Source organism: Panthera tigris, chromosome A2 (genome assembly GCF_018350195.1).
Source record: "Panthera tigris isolate Pti1 chromosome A2, P.tigris_Pti1_mat1.1, whole genome shotgun sequence".
Taxonomy (NCBI): Eukaryota; Metazoa; Chordata; class Mammalia; order Carnivora; family Felidae; genus Panthera; species Panthera tigris.
Window position 1 is genome coordinate 77,367,321 of NC_056661.1, and position 16,732 is coordinate 77,384,052.

General features: G+C 38.1%; 1 long non-coding RNA gene across 1 annotated transcript in view; it reads left to right on the top strand.

Annotated features, from left to right (window-relative positions):
- LOC122233116 overlaps window positions 1–1,611 on the top strand; it is a 42,719-nt gene extending 41,108 nt beyond the window's left edge. Inside the window, exon 3 of the long non-coding RNA XR_006210578.1 lies at window positions 1,322–1,611. This is a non-coding gene — a long non-coding RNA (uncharacterized LOC122233116). The remainder of the gene's footprint in view (window positions 1–1,321) is intronic.
- Window positions 1,612–16,732: the final 15,121 nt, after the last annotated feature.

Sequence of the window (16,732 nt, forward strand, 5' to 3'; positions counted from 1 at the left end):
ATTTTTATACAAGTTATGAATTTAGGTCAAGGCTTACTTATTTATTTATTTTGCCTATGAATATTTAATTGTTCCAGTAACATTTGATGAAAGACTATATCCCCTTTACCGTTAGATTGGCTATGTGTCATTGTCAGAAATTGGTTGACTATGCTCGTGTATAGCCTCAATTTCTGGATTCTCTGCTATGTCTCCTTGACCTATGTGTCCATCTTTCTTCAATACCACACTGCCTTGATTACTGTAGGTTTATAGTAAGTCTTAAAATGGGGTAAAGTGAGTTCTCCAGCTTTGTTCTTTTTCAAAGCTGTTTGGCTGTTCTAGTTCCTTTGTCTTTTCATACACATTTTAGAATCAGCTTGTTGATATTTACAAAAAATTCTGGAATTTTGATTGGGATTATGTTGAATCTATAGATTAAGTTGAGAATTGACATCTTAACAATTCTGAGGCTTCCATGGATAGACATGACATATCTTTCTATTTATTTATATCTTCCTTTATTTCTCCAATCAGCCTTCTGTAGCTTTCAGCATACAGATCCTGTACACGTTTTGTTAGATTTAAATCTAAGTATTTCAATTTTTGGTATGATTTTGAATGGTACTTAAAAATTTTTTCATATTCTAATTGTTCATTGCTAATGTATAAAAATAAAACTGATTTTTATATATTGACCTAGTATTCTGGTGTTTATAAATTATTTATGAGTTCTAGAAAATTGATGTATACTCCTTAGGATTCTTTTGATGTTGATAATTATATCATTTAAGAGTTGAGATAATTTTCAGGGTGCCTGTGTGGCTCAATCAGTTGAGTGTCTGACTCTTGGTTTCAGCTTAGGTCATGATCCCAGGGTCATGGGATCATGTCCCGTGTTGGGCTCTGTGCTAAGCATGGAGCCTGCTTAAGATTCCCTCTCCCTCTCTCTCTTTCTCTCTCTCTCTCTCACCCTCTTTGCTCACTCTTTCTTTCTAAAATAAAAATTAAAAAAATAAAAGAGTTGAGATAGTTTTCTTTCTTTTTTTTTTCCCAATCTGAAAGCCTTTTTTATGCCTTTTCTGTCCATGCCATTCTTGTGCTCAGGGGAGGTACTGGTATTTATGACAATTTGCACACAGAATTGGGAGATTCCCTTCTTTCATTCTCTCCTTTCTTGGATTTCTCCCAAACTTTCCACATTCAAAGGGATCCTATTCTAGCTCCAGTCCAAGGTGGTAGTATAGGAAGACCTTGAACTCACCTCCTCCTAGGCGAAAGAGGACTTCAACTACCTCCATATTGACCTTAACTTTCTAGTTGATTAAGTTCTTCTTTCCAGTTTGTCTCTTAATTCAGGCCAAAGACCCTGAGGGCAAAGCAACGCCTGCCGGGAACTGAAACTACCCCTCAAGCAATAAGGACTGCCCTGAGCCAATAAGACTCCACCATCAACTCCAAGACAATGACCAACCTGACCTTTACTGACCACCTGCATGTACCCACCCACCTTTGTCCCACATTTTCTTTACATATTCCTGGAAGTATTTTTGGTACTTTAGAGACAGTCTTTGATGTTAGTCTGCTATCTTCCTGGTGTTGGCCTCACTGAATAAATTCCCTCTTTGTTTCATCTCCACTAGTTCCTCTGCCTTTGGATTTTGTCAGTGGTGAGTAGACAAACCTGGTCTTCTTGGGTCCCCTGGAGCTAGGTGCTCTTGCACCCTAACTCCCTGGCTACATATTTGGTGAGCCAGCCAGGAGCTGTACTTCCAGTTTGTCCAGCTCCCTCAGGATTATACCTATTGATAGAACAATTACTCCTGAAGAACTGAGGACTGACTGAACAGCTTCTGCCCAACAAAATATAGAATATCAAAAGACAACAGCAAGAGAAACAGACAGTAACAAAGGGAACCCTCACCCCTAATGTTGCCAAGGGAAGTGGGGAGAGATAGTACTGAGAGACCAGGAACAGACTCCTCTGTCCTTGGGCACAGAAAAAAAAAAAAAAAGCTGCAGTTTAAAAAGAGCAACTGGCGTTTAAAAGAGAGGACTAGAATTCTGCCAACAACAACAGAGGAGCCATGGGAGCACTCTCTGGGTCACAGGGACTGGAGAATGACAGGTTTACATGTTTTTATCCACCATTTTTTTTAATGTTTATTTATTTTTGAGACACAGAGAGCACAAGCAGGGCAGGGGCAGAGAGAGGGGGACAGAGAATCCAGAGAGGGCTCCACACTGACAGCAGTGAGCCTGATGTGGGTCTCAAACTCATGAACTGCGAGATCATGAGATTATGACCTGAGCCAAAGTCAGCCACTCAATTGACTGAACCACTCAGGCCCCACATTTTCCATCTGCCTTAAAAGCACGGACCAGAGCAGGATCCAGTTTCTGTAGCTGGCCTGCAGCCTCAGTAAGCCCCAGGCCCACAATGCACACCAGTGCCAATTGCACTAGGACACACACACACACACACACAAGCCATGCTTTTTTTTCTTTTTTCTTTAAAAAATTGCAGTTTCAAAGAGCAACAAGCATGTAAAAGATCCATTTCTGGACTGTACCCCACCTCAGCTCCTGCTGCCCCTTCAGGGCATTCTCTGGGTGGAGAGTCCTGGCATACCCTAGTTTACATCCACTTCAGCTTCAAATATCTTGTCAAGGTGTCCTCTGCATGTAGAGCTCCAAGTCCCTTCAGCTGGTACCCACTTTAGTTTCAGCTATCCTGCCCAGGCACCCTCTGTGTAGAGAGCTCAAGGACCTCCTGACCCATAGACTGCTTTAGTTCCAGCCACTCTGCCAGGGCACCCCCTTGTACAGAGCTCCCCAGGACACATCAACTTGCATCCATTTCAGCTTCAGCTGTCCTGCCAGGGTATCCTCAATACACAGAATCCCAGGACACCCCAGCCTGCACTCACGTCAGCTTTAGCTATCCTGACAGGGCACCTGACATGTAGAGAGCCCCAGGATCCCCAGTCCAGGCCAGTCACGGCTTCAGCCAGCCAGCAAAAGTCACCAACTGCCACACACAGTCTACACAGGGGACAACCATATACAAGACCATTCCTTCAAGTTTAGGAGAAGTAGCTGCTCTGCCTAATCTATAGAAACAAATACAGAAAGCCAAGCAAAATGGGAGGCAGAGAAATATGCTCTAAAAGAAGGAATTAGAAAAAAATCCCAGAAAAAAACTAAAACAGATGCTCACTGGGTTGCAGAGAAAAGGGGAAGAACTAAGTGAGACCTTTAATAAAGAAACTGAAAATATAAAAAAGAATAAATCAGAGTTGAAGAATACAATAACTGAAATAAAAAACACACTACAGGGAATCAGCAGTACACTAGGGTATGCAGAAGGACATATCAGTGATCTGGAAGACAGACTAATGGAAAGCACCAAGATGAATAGCAAAAAGAAAATAATTTTTAAAAAAATGAGGATAGGTTAAGGGATCCCTTGGAAATATCAAGTGAGCAAAAATTCACATTATAGGGATTCCAAAAGAAGGAGAAAGGGGTAGAAAAATTATTTGAAGAAATAATAACTGAAAACTTTCCTTAACTAGGGAAAAAAAAATAGATGTCTAGGACAAGAAGCACAGAGTTCCAAACAAGATGAACCCAAGGAGATCCACACCATGATACATAATAATTGAAATGTCAAAATTTAAAGATAAAGAAAGAATTTTAAAAGTGGTAAGAGAGAAGCAAAAATTTACCTATGATTAAAAACAAAAACAAACAAACAAAAAACACCTAAAGCTATAAGCTGATTTTCAGCAGAAACTTTGCATGGTGGGAAAGAGTGACATGATATCTTCAAAGTGCTGAAAGGACAAACCTACCACCAAGAAAACTCTACCTAGCAAGATTATCATTAAGATTTGAAAAAGAGATAAAGAGTTTCCCAAACAAAAGATAAAGGAGTTTATCAATATTAAATCAGCCATGTAAGAAATGTTAAAGGGGAAAGAAATAGGTGCAATTAGATATTACAGAATTATGAATAAAAAGATGTAAAATATGACAACATATACATAAAATATGGAGGAAGGAGTAAAAAAATGTTATTCTTTTTAAATTTCTAGAATGTGAACTTAAATGACCATCAAATTAACAGACTGTTATATTCTTGGGATGTTATATGTGAGTCTTACGATAACAACAAACTCAAAACACAAAAATACACAAAAAATAAAGAGAAAGAAAGCCAATTATAGCACAACAGAAACTCATCTATGACAAAGAAAGAGAGCAAGGAAGAAAGAAGCAGAAAACTACAAAAAACAATGAGAAAACAAAGAACAAAATTTCAATAAGTACATACAGATCAATAATTACTTTAAATATAAATGGCCTAAGTGCTCCAATCAAAAGACATAAGGTGACAGGATGGATAAAAAACAACACCCATCTAAATGCTGCCTACAAGAGATCACTTCAATCCTAAAGACACACACATACTTAAAGTGAAGGGATGGAAATACATTTACCATGCAAATGAAAGTAAACAACAACAACAAAACCCCAGAACCAGGGTAGCAATACCTATATCAAACAATATAGACTTTAAAGTCTTCAATAAAGCATTAGCAAACCGCACTCAACAACACACTAAAATGATCAAGTGGGATTTATTCCAGGGAATCAAGGATGGTTCAATATTCTCAAATCAATCAACATGATATGCCACATCAACAAAACAAAGGTAAAAATCATATGATCATCTCAATACATGCAGAAAAAGCATCTGAAAAAATTTAACATCTATTCATGATAAAAATTCTCAACAAAGTAGGCTTAGAGGGGACATACCTCAACATAACAAAAATACTATTTTGTAAAACTTTTTTTTTATGTTAAACAGCTCACACCTAACATCTTAATGTAAAAAACTGAGAGCTTTCCCTCTAAGATCAAGAACAAGATAAGGATATCTACTCTTGCCACTTTTATTTAATGTAGCACTAGAAGTCCTAGCCATATCAATCATATAAAAAAATAAATTAAAGTCATCAATATTGGTAAAAAAGCTAAACTGTCACTATTTGCAGAAGGCATAAGAATATACATAGAAAACCCTAAAACTTACCCCAAAAACTACTAGAAGTAATAAATGAATTCAGTAAAGTTGCAGGATACAGAATTGATACCCAGAAATTGGTAGTGTTTCCATATAATAATAATGAAGTAATAGAAAGAGAAATTAAGAAAACAACACCATTCATAATTGCACCAAAAGAGTAAAATAGCTAGGAATAAACTTATCCAAAGAGGTGAAAGACCTGTACTATGAAACCATAAAAACAATGATGAAATTGAAGATCACACAAACAAATGGAAAGATATTCCATGCTCATGGATTGGAAGAATTAATATTGTTAAAATGTCCATATTACCCATAACAATATACGGTTTCAATGCAATCCCTATCAAAATAGCAAAAGTATTTTTCACAGAACTGGAACAAATAATGCTAAAATTTGTATGGGACCACAAAAGACCCTGAATAGCCAAAATAATCTTGAAAGACAAAAACATAGCTGGAGGTATCAAAATCCCAGATTTCAAGATGTACTACAAAGCTGTAAGTAATCAAAATAGTATGGTAGTGGCGCAAAAATAGACACATAGATCAATGAAACAGAATAGAGAGCCCAGAAATAAACCCATGATTATGTGGTAAGTTAATCTATAACAAAGGAGGCAAGAATATACAATGGGGAGAAGACAGTCTCTTTAACAAATGGTATTGGGAAACCTGGACAGCTACATGCAAAAGAATGAAACTGGATCACTTTATAACACCACACACAAAAATAAATTCAAAATGGACTAAAGACCTAAATGTGAGACTTTAAATAATAAAAATCCTAGAAGGGTAAACAACAGTAGTTTCTCTCACATCAGCTACAGCAACATTTTTCTAGATATGTCTTCTAAGGTAAGGGTAACAAAAGCAAAAAAAAAAAAGAAAGAAAAAAAAAGAACTGTTAAGATTACAGCAAAATAGAGCAGGTCACAAAGGCCACCCTCAGGTAGAGTAATGAGACTTCACTTCTTGATGGGGAAATGGCAGGATCACATTGCAGAAGAGCACATTTGATGGGAGATACTGTGGTAGCCGTCTTTGGAAAATACAATCTGCTACACTCAGTTCATCTATTCCTGTTCATCTGCCAACACAGCTCACCTGTATAAGGAATGCTTCTGGGCTCCAGCTTGTTTAGTTACTTTCTTCATTTACTTGTGAACACAGAACAAATCACAATTACTAAAATGCATAGAGGAAGTCAGAGGGTATTAGTGTCACAAATAAATCATGTTTATTTCACAAACCAGAAAAAAAAAGATTACAGCAAAATAAAAAGGGTTTGTACAGCAAAGGAAACCATTAACGAAATAAAAAGACAACCTAACGAATGAGAGAAAATATTTGCAAATGATATATCCAGTAAGAGATTAGTATCTAAAATATATAAAGACTTTATACAACCCAATACCAAAAAACCAAACAATCCAATTAAAAAATGGGCAGAGGACCTTCTTTCCAAAGAAGACATACAGATGGCAAATAGCTACATGAAAAGATGCTCAGCATTACTAATCATCAAGGAAATTCAAATCAAAAACACAATGACATATCACCTGTCAGTATGGCTAAAACCAAAAATACAACAAATAACAAGTGTTGGCAAAGATGTGGAGAAAAAGGAGCTCTTGTACACTGTTGATGGGAATGTAAATTGGTCCAGCCACTGTGGAAAACACTGTGGAAGTTCCTCAAAAATTTTAAAATAGGAATACCATATGATACAATAATTCCACTACTGGGTATATACCCAAACAAAAACACTAATTTGAAAAGATATGCACCCTTCTGTGTACTTCAGCATTATTTACAATAGTGAAGATGTGAAAGCAACCTGAGTGTCCACTAATAGATGAATGGATAAAGGTGTGGTATAAGTGTATGGTGGAATATTATACAGTCTTGTCAAAAATGATGAGATCTTGCCGTTTGTGACAATATGAATGGACCTAGAGGGTATTATGCTATGTGTAGTAAGTCAGACTGAGAAAGACAAATATCATGTGACTTCACTCATCTGTGGAATTTAAAAAAAAGAATAAAGAAACAAAAAGCAGAATCAAACCTGTAAATAGAGAACAACCTGATGGTTGCCAAAGGGGAGGGAGAATGAGGAATGAGCAACGTGGGTAAAGGGAGATACAGACTTCCAGTCTGGGAATGAATAAGTCATGGGAATAAAAGGCACATTATAATGATATTGTAATAATGTTGTATGGTGATTGACGGTAGGTACATTTGTGGTGGGCATAGTATACTGTAGAAACTTGTTGAATCATTATGTTGTACACTGAAACTAGTATAACATTGTATTTCAACTGCATTCAAATAAAAAAATGAAAAACAAAAAATAAGAAAATCCAAATCTGGTCCTTTGGCCAGAAAGTGAGGATTTCTTTTGGTGTTTTATTCAGCCTGCTGTTGCACATTTCTGCAACACTCAGTTTCCCTTGGCGGGGGGGGGGGGGGCAAAGTGGCAAAAAAATAGCTAAATAAATAAATAGGATTCCCTCACCTCTGTGCTGTAGGACTGCTTTTCTTGGTATCTCTGGTCATAAAAACGGGGTTTTTCTCTTAGGGTTTTGGTGCCCATTTCACTAGGTTGTAGCTCTTGAGGCAACATACTCTTGAGGCAAGGCAAAGAGAAGAAAAGAGAGAAAAAAAAAACCCAGGAGATTTCCTCTACATTTTCTGGCTAATATGAGACTCTGGCCAGGAAGATAGGTTTTCTCTACATATTGTTGCCTTTACCCACTTCAGAGTTTCACATTAGAGCTGCCCTCAGGTCAATCACTGGAGACAAAAGAGGGAAAACACAAATTTGTCATATAAGTCTGGATTAGTTAGGTGTGTCCAGAAAAATTGGGCCAATAGGAGACTATAAGCATATGATTTAATATGAGGAATTCACTCACACAATTATGAAGGCTGGGAAGTCCCATAATGTACTGTCTGTAAATTGGAGACCCAAAAAAGCCAGTGGTATGATTCAATCTAAGTTCAAAGGTCTGAGAACAGGGGAGAAAATGGTGTAAATCCAAGGAAGCAGAAGACTGATGTCCCAGCTTATGCAGTGAGGAAGGAACTGGTGGGGACTAGGGGTGGGGCATGGATTCCTCCTTTTTCTGCCCTGTGTTCTATTCAGGACCTCAGTAGATTGAATGCTGCCCACACACACTGGGAAGGACAGTCTGCTTTACTGAGTTCACCAGGTCAAATGCTAAACTCATCCAGAAACACTCTACAGATACCCCCAGGAATAATGTTTAGTCTGGGCACCCCATGGCCCGCTCAAGTAGAAATGTAATAATAACCATTACAGGGTCATTCTTCAAATTTTGATTCCCTTCCCCTATTCACCTCCTATTGTTAACTTTTAAAATTTTTTTTAAATGTTTATTTCTGAGACAGAGACAGAGACAGAGTGCGAGTGGGGGAGGGGCAGAGAGAGAGGGAGACACAGAATCTGAAGCAGGCTCCAGGATCTGAGCTGTCAACACAGAGCCCGACGTGGGGCCCGAACTCACAAACCATGAGATCATGACCTGAGCTGAGGTCGGTAGCTCAACGGACTGAGCCACCCAGGCGCCCCTCCTATTGTTAACTTTTAAGTTCTAACGTAGTTGCTTTTTATATTCTGAGCAGTATATAATTGCAGTCAATGCAGGCAATGCACTGAAGTGGAAGTAAGCCTAAGAACCATGAAACTTAAGTGTTAGATGGATCATCAGTGAAGATGTTGAAATTATCTAGGTGATGACAGGAATCTGGGCAGAGAATGCCCAGGAGTAAGGTGTTAACATTTTTAATGAGTACATGTGTGTGGCTTGGGTAGCAGGAAATGACAGGGATGAAGATAGGCAGATGGAGCATGAAGACGGTCAGCTGGTGCATGAGTCTTCCAGGAGTTTTTCAAAGTGATTCAAAGTGGTGGAGCCACAGTCTAGATGTGGCAGCAAAACCCTATGTGAAGGCCCACCTTGCCTTCTAAGAAGTAGGAGATGGGTAGTCTATGCAAGGGTGACCAACTTTTGCCTTGAGAGAAATTTGAGGGAAGTTGTGTTGTGTAGGGACTGGTGTTTCAGTTAATATGAAAATGTTCTGGGTAAGGGAAGGGAAGAAGATCTTAGCTAGGGCACCAACATGCTACATATTACCTTACACTTGTAGCCCTTAACTCACCAAATCCTTAACACACTAATGGGAAGGCAGTGTAACATGGGTGACAGCATACATGTTAGCATAGGAGCAGAGTTCGTGCCCATCCCAGTCACACCACTTGTGTGTGATCTTGGACAAGTTACTTAACATCTCTGAAACTTAGTTGCCTCATCTGTAAAATAGAGATAATAACAAAGGGTCATGAGGATTCAATGATAGTATGTGCAAAGTGCTTAATCCAGAACCTGAAAACACAGAACAAGTGCCCCACAGATGACAGCTATCATTATCCCCATTTTAACAGCTAAGAGAGGCTAATATTCTGTCTGGGGTCAGATACCTACGCGTGAATCTCAGGTCTTCTGACATTTATTCTTTAATTTGGAGGGAACCCAGGCCAGGATGGCTGGATGAGTAGAAGGAGGTGGACCAGTAAGCCAGTCCTCTAATCACCTCTTATTTGACAGTGCAATTGCAGATTCCTCTCCTTCCAGTAAAAAAAAAAAAAAAAAAAAAAAAAAAAAAAAAAGAAAATCCCTCTAGAAGAGGTAATACACAGAACCTTACATATAATATTAAGTTTCAGGCTCTGTAAAACTTGACATGCATCATCTCATTTAATCTCACAATGACCCTTCATGTGGGAGTCCTTATTCCAGTTTCCAGTTGAGGAAATTGAGACCTAGGAAAGTGAAATGACTTCCTCAAGTACCCACAGCTCATTAGTGACTGTGTTGGGCCATAACCCTATACTCCTTCACATCCAGTGTGTTTTCTTCTGTGCTATGTGTTGCTCTCTCCCAAGGCGACTACTGCTAAATAATCATTTGAACAAGGCAGTAAAAAGATACATTCAAAACTTCTAGTTTTCACCCAGGCACTGTTCTCAGGGTGACTTTAGTGTTTTTCTCTCTGAGAAATAGAGGACAAATTCTCAAGCTCTGCCTTTGTTGCTGTGTTATGAAGACCAGTAAAAATTAGTAAATCTCACTGGCAGACTCAAGTTTCCAAGTTGAAAACAGTAGTTTGAATTCTCCTTCAGCCACGTATTACATGTGTTAAAGGTGAGAGCTGGGATTTCAAATGGCTTTGATAATCTCCATAAATGCCTTTTTTAAGATTTGACTGCTTGTTCTCATTCTTTTCCTTTTTTTCTAACTATACTTCCCATCTGCCAGCTCGTCCCTTCTAGTTTCTCCCCATGTCTAGCAATTGTCATTCTCCATATGTCCACATTAAATCTACCATCTAAGAAGAAGAAAAAAAAATAAAAAACAAAACCAGAGAAGTAAGACTCAATATTAAAATGTAATTTGGAGTTAACACTTCTACTTCCAGCCAAATATAATAACAGGGACTGGATTTATACTCCTTCTGGAAACAGCTAAAAGAGTATACAAAATATATGAAAAAGCTGTTCTCAAGACATCAGACATCAGGCAATGAAGTACAGTGATCCCTGATGTTGGGGAATAAACAAAGTGATCCCTAGTGTCCTAGCTTACTGGCTGGGTGGAGTTTTGAGGCTCTGGTATAGAAAGGAGGAAACTGGCAAAGCCCAGCAGTTTCCCTGAATTGTGGATGAGGAGTCACTAGTTCAGGAAGGCTGATAGATTTCACAGGGCAGAATATCAAAGAGAAGAAAGTTTCTCACAGAGAGAACTCCAGAGATCAACAGGGTGTCTGCCTTGAGTATTAAATTGAGCATTGATCAATTCTTGTGTATGAGGAAACTATCTGAGGCCAGGGGAAGAAAAACTCAAAAGGATTAGAAGGAACAATACCCACTGTCATACAGGGTCACTAATAATGCCTGTTCCTCAGCATATAAAAAGAATTATTCACCATGATCAAGTGGGATTCATTCCTGGGATGCAGGGCTGGTTCAACATTCGCAAATCAATCAACGTGATACATCACATTAATAAAAAAAAAGAGAACCATATGATCCTGTCAATCAATACAGAAAAGGCCTTTGACAAAATCCAGCACCCTTTCTTAATAAAAACGCTTGAGAAAGTCGGGATAGAAGGAACATACTTAAAGATCATAAAAGCCATTTATGAAAAGCCCACAGCTAACATCATCCTCAATGGGGAAAAACTGAGAGCTTTTTCCCTGAGATCAGGAACACGTCAGGGATGCCCACTCTCACCGCTGTTGTTTAACATAGTGCTGGAAGTTCTAGCATCAGCAATCAGACAACAAAAGGAAATCAAAGGCATCCAAATTGGCAAAGATGAAGTCAAGCTTTCACTTTTTGCAGATGACATGATATTATACATGGAAAATCTGATAGACTCCACCAAAAGTCTGCTAGAACTGACACATGAATTCAGCAAAGTTGCAGGATACAAAATCAATGTACAGAAATCAGTTGCATTCTTAAACACTAACAATGAAGCAACAGAAAGACAAATAAAGAAACTGATCCCATTCACAATTGCACCAAGAAGCATAAAATACCTAGGAATAAATCTAACCAAAGATGTAAAAGAGCTGTATGCTGAAAACTATAGAAAGCTTATGAAGGTAATTGAAGAAGATATAAAGAAATGGAAAGACATTCCCTGTTCATGGATTGGAAGAATAAATATTGTCAAAATGTCAATACTACCCAAAGCTATCTACACATTCAATGCAATCCCAATCAAAATTGCACCAGCATTCTTCTCGAAACTAGAACAAGCAATCCTAAAATTCATACGGAACCACAAAGGCCCCGAATAGCCAAAGTAATTTTGAAGAAGAAGACCGAAGCAGGAGGCATCACAATCCCAGACTTTAGCCTCTACTACAAAGCTGTCATCATCAAGACAGCATGGTATTGGCACAAAAACAGACACATAGACCAATGGAATAGAATAGAAACCCCAGAACTAGACCCACAAACGTATGGCCAACTCCTCTTTGACAAAGCAGGAAAGAACATCCAATGGAAAAAAGACAGTCTCTTTAACAAATGGTGCTGGGAGAACTGGACAGCAACATGCAGAAGGTTGAAACTAGACCACTTTCTCACACCATTCACAAAAATAAACTCAAAATGGATAAAGGACCTGAATGTGAGACAGGAAACCATCAAAACCCTAGAGGAGAAAGCAGGAAAAGACCTCTCTGACCTCAGCCGTAGCAATCTCTTACTCGACACATCCCCAAAGGCAAGGGAATTAAAAGCAAAAATGAATTACTGGGACCTTATGAAGATAAAAATCTTCTGCACAGCAAAGGAAACAACCAACAAAACTAAAAGGCAACTAATGGAATGGGAAAAAATATTTGCAAATGACATATCAGACAAAGGGCTAGTATCCAAAATCTATAAAGAGCTCACCAAACTCCACACCTGAAAAACAAATAACCCAGTGAAGAAATGGGCAGAAAACATGAATAGATACTTCTCTAAAGAAGACATCTGGATGGCCAACAGGCACATGAAAAGATGCTCAACGTCACTCCTCATCAGGGAAATACAAATCAAAACCACACTGAGATATCACCTCACGCCAGTCAGAGTGGCCAAAATGAACAAATCAGGAGACTATAGATGCTGGAGAGGATGTGGAGAAACGGGAACCCTCTTGCACTGTTGGTGGGATTGCAAATTGGTGCAGTCGCTCTGGAAAGCAGTGTGGAGGTTCCTCAGAAAATTAAAAATAGACCTACCCTATGACCTAGCAATAGCACTGCTAGGAATTTACCCAAGGGATACAGGAGTACTGATGCATAGGGGCACTTGTACCCCAATGTTTATAGCAGCACTCTCAACAACAGCCAAATTATGGAAAGAGCCTAAATGTCCATCAACTGATGAATGGATAAAGAAATTGTGATTTATATACACAATGGAATACTATGTGGCAATGAGAAAGAATGAAATATGGCCTTTTGTAGCAACGTGGGTGGAACTGGAGAATGTGATGCTAAGTGAAATAAGCCACACAGAGAAAGATAGATACCATGTGGTTTCACTCTTATGTAGATCCTGAGAAACTTAACAGAAACCCATGGGGGAGGGGAAGAAAAAAAAAAAGAGGTTAGAGTGGGAGAGAGCCAAAGCATAAGAGACTGTTAAAAACTGAGAACAAACTGAGGGTTGATGGGGGGTGGGAGGGAGGGGAGGGTGGGTGATGGGTATTGAGGAGGGCACCTTTTGGGTTGAGCACTGGGTGTTGTATGGAAACCAATTTGACAATAAATTTCATATATTGAAAAAAAAATAATAATGTCTGTTCCTGATAGCCAGTGTGGAAGACCTCATAATTTACATTCCATTTGGAAAATACTTGAGTCTTGTGTCAGTACTGGGGAAAAATTATCCCTCAACTAAGTGCTGCCCTTGCCTTGCCTAAAATATCTTAAAAGAAAGACCTGAAAGGATCAAACAATTTCTAAGTAAGTAAACTATGTCCCAAAACAAAAACCAAGCATATTTACAGGAATCTAAAAATATCCAGCGTTCGACAGGGGAAAATTCACAATGTTTGGCAACCAATAAAAAATGATCGGGCATGCAAAGAAGCAGGAAAATAAAACCCATAATGAAGGGGGAAATCAATCAATTGAAACTGACCCAGAAATTACACAAATGATACAATTAATAGATAAGAACATTCAAATAGTTATTATAACTATATTCCATATATCCAAGAAATTAGAGGACAGAATGAACATGTTAAATAGAGACATGCTACTAATAAATAAGAGCTAAATCAAACTTCTAATGATGAAAACAATGACTAAAATGAGAAATCTGGTCTATGATTACTGAATGGGATTAATGGCATATAGACAGTGCAGAAGAAAAGATTAGTGAACCTAAAGACATAGCAATGGAAACCATCTAAAATGAAACACATGGAAAAAATAAGACCTCAGATGGTCTAATATACATGTAATTGGATCTCCAAAGAGAATGGGCAAGAAAACTAACTGAATAAATAATGGACAAAAAATTTCAAAGTTGATGAAAACTATAAACACATAGATCCACTAAGGTCAATAAACCTCAAGGACAGGAAACATGAGAAAAACTCCATCAAGGCACATCATAATCAAATTGCTTCAATCCAGAGATACAGAGGAAAAAGATAAAAATGAAAGTCTCATCAGAACCAATGTAATCTAGAATACAGTAGGACAACATTTTTAAAGTACCTAAAGGATAAAATTGTTATGATCTTAGATTAGGCAAACATTTCTTAGCTACCCCACCAGCAGTATGATTCATTACAAGAAAAAAATATGATTGAGCTTTATCAAACTGAGTTCTTTTCAAAGAACTAACATTTGAAATGACAAGACAGAGACTGGGAGAAAATATTTACAAATCATATATGTGACACAGGACTTATATCTAGAACATTTGGACAATTCTCAAGACTCAGTATTATGAAGCTAAATAATCCAAAAATAATGAGCAAAAGATTTGAAAAGACACATTACCAAAAAAGATATATGTATGGCAGATAAATATATGGAAAGGTGTTTAGCATCATAAGGGGAAATGCAAATAAAAGCTACAATGAGATAACATTTCATACCCACTAGAATGTCTAAAGTCAAAAGACTGGGCTGCCAAGTGTTAGCTAAGATATGGAATAACTGGAACTCTCATATACGGCTGATGGGAATGTAAAAGTGAGAAAACTACTCTGGAAAACAGTTTGATAGTGTCTTAAAAAGTTGAACATGCAACCTAGCATATGACTCAGCCAAATCTACTCTCAAGTATTTTCCCTAAAGAGATCAGAGTATATCTCCATACAAAAAATTTTACATGAACGTTTATAGATGCTTTGTTTACAATAGGTTAAGGAGCACCTGGGTGGCTCAGTTCATTGAGCATCTGACTTTTCATTTCTGCTCAGGTCATTATCCCAGGGTTGTGGGATTGAGCCTCACATTGGGCTCCACGCTAAGCATGGAGCCTGCTTAAGATTCTTTTTTCTCTTTCCCTCTGCCCTCTCTCACTCATTCTCTCTCTCTCTCTTTCTCTCTCTCAAGTAAAAAGAAATAAATAGGCCAAACATGGAAACAACTCAAATGTCCACTGACATGTTAATGGATAAACAAAGTAGTAATGGACTATTGACACACACAATTGTATGGATAAAATTCAAAATGATAAGTGAAAGAAGCCAACTCCCCCACCCCTAGAAAATGCGAGATAATGTATAGTGACAGAAAACAACCAGGGATTGCCTAGGAATGGGAATTGGGAAGGCGTGGGGGGGTGGCGGGATACCTAAGGGATACAAGGACATTTTTAGAGGTGACAGATATATTCCTTGATGCGATGTATACATGGATGTATATGTACATCAAAACTTACCAAATTATATAGTTTATTATTATTATTAATTAATTAATTTATTAGATTTTTTTAGAGGGAGCATTCATAAGTGGGGAAGAGGGGCAGAGGGAGAGAGAGGGTATCTTAAGCAGACTCCACGCTTAGAGTGGAGTCCAAAACAGGGCTTGATCCCACCACCCTGAGATCATGACCTGAACCAAAATTAAGAGTCCGATGCTCAACCGACTGAGCCACCTAGGTACCCCGCAAATTATGTATGTTAAATATGTACAGTTTATTGTATATCAGTTATGCCTTAATTAAGCTGTTTATAAAGAAAACATGATTAGATATTGTGCCTTTTGACCTCCAGGACTGCTATTTCAAGCCTGGTCCACCAGCATCCACTGATTCTCAGAATCCCCAGTATCTCTCAATAACTCACTTCACTTCTTAAAAATAAACGTTACTGGGGAAAAAGGGAAATACCCTGGCAGTTATCACGTGTAGCAATTATAAATGTGTCACAACTCTTAGAACTATGGTCCATAGATGAGATGGGTGACAGAGCATATGTTTGCTTTAGGCAACTTGGAGCTGGCTGAATCCCAGTACTCCATTTACCTTGTCCATTTGTTAATAACTTGTCTACCAGTTAGTGGTCCTCTGCCTCCCTCTACTATATAAGATGGGCTTTGGTCTGTCTTGATCATTTCTGTGTTTATAGTAGAGCTCTAAATATCATATAATATATGCTTATTAAATTTATATTAAATGAATGAATTTTATTGCTTCTGTATAGAGCATATATCCAGATTTTTGACAATCCATATGGTAAGAGTCCCCAGACCATCACAGTTTCAGTGGTTTCAAGGTTTTCTAGTTTTTATGCAATGTTGAGATTTTGTTACAACCACCACAAGCTAGCCCTACAACCACACTTCCTGGATCATATAATGTCCCTGTCTCCTCATTCACAATCTTTTGCAACTGAACGAAGATGACTTCATAATATGATCTTTGTTGAAGAAGGCCAAATTCTTCATTTTTTCTCAGTCAGACAGAATTAAATCTGACTGTGTGAAACTCTGCCAGTGATGTGGCAATAGACATGAAAAGGATCAATTCAAGTTGACTCCCTGAGCGGATCCCTATAATCTGCTTAGGGCATAAGTACACTTAAATAGAAATTC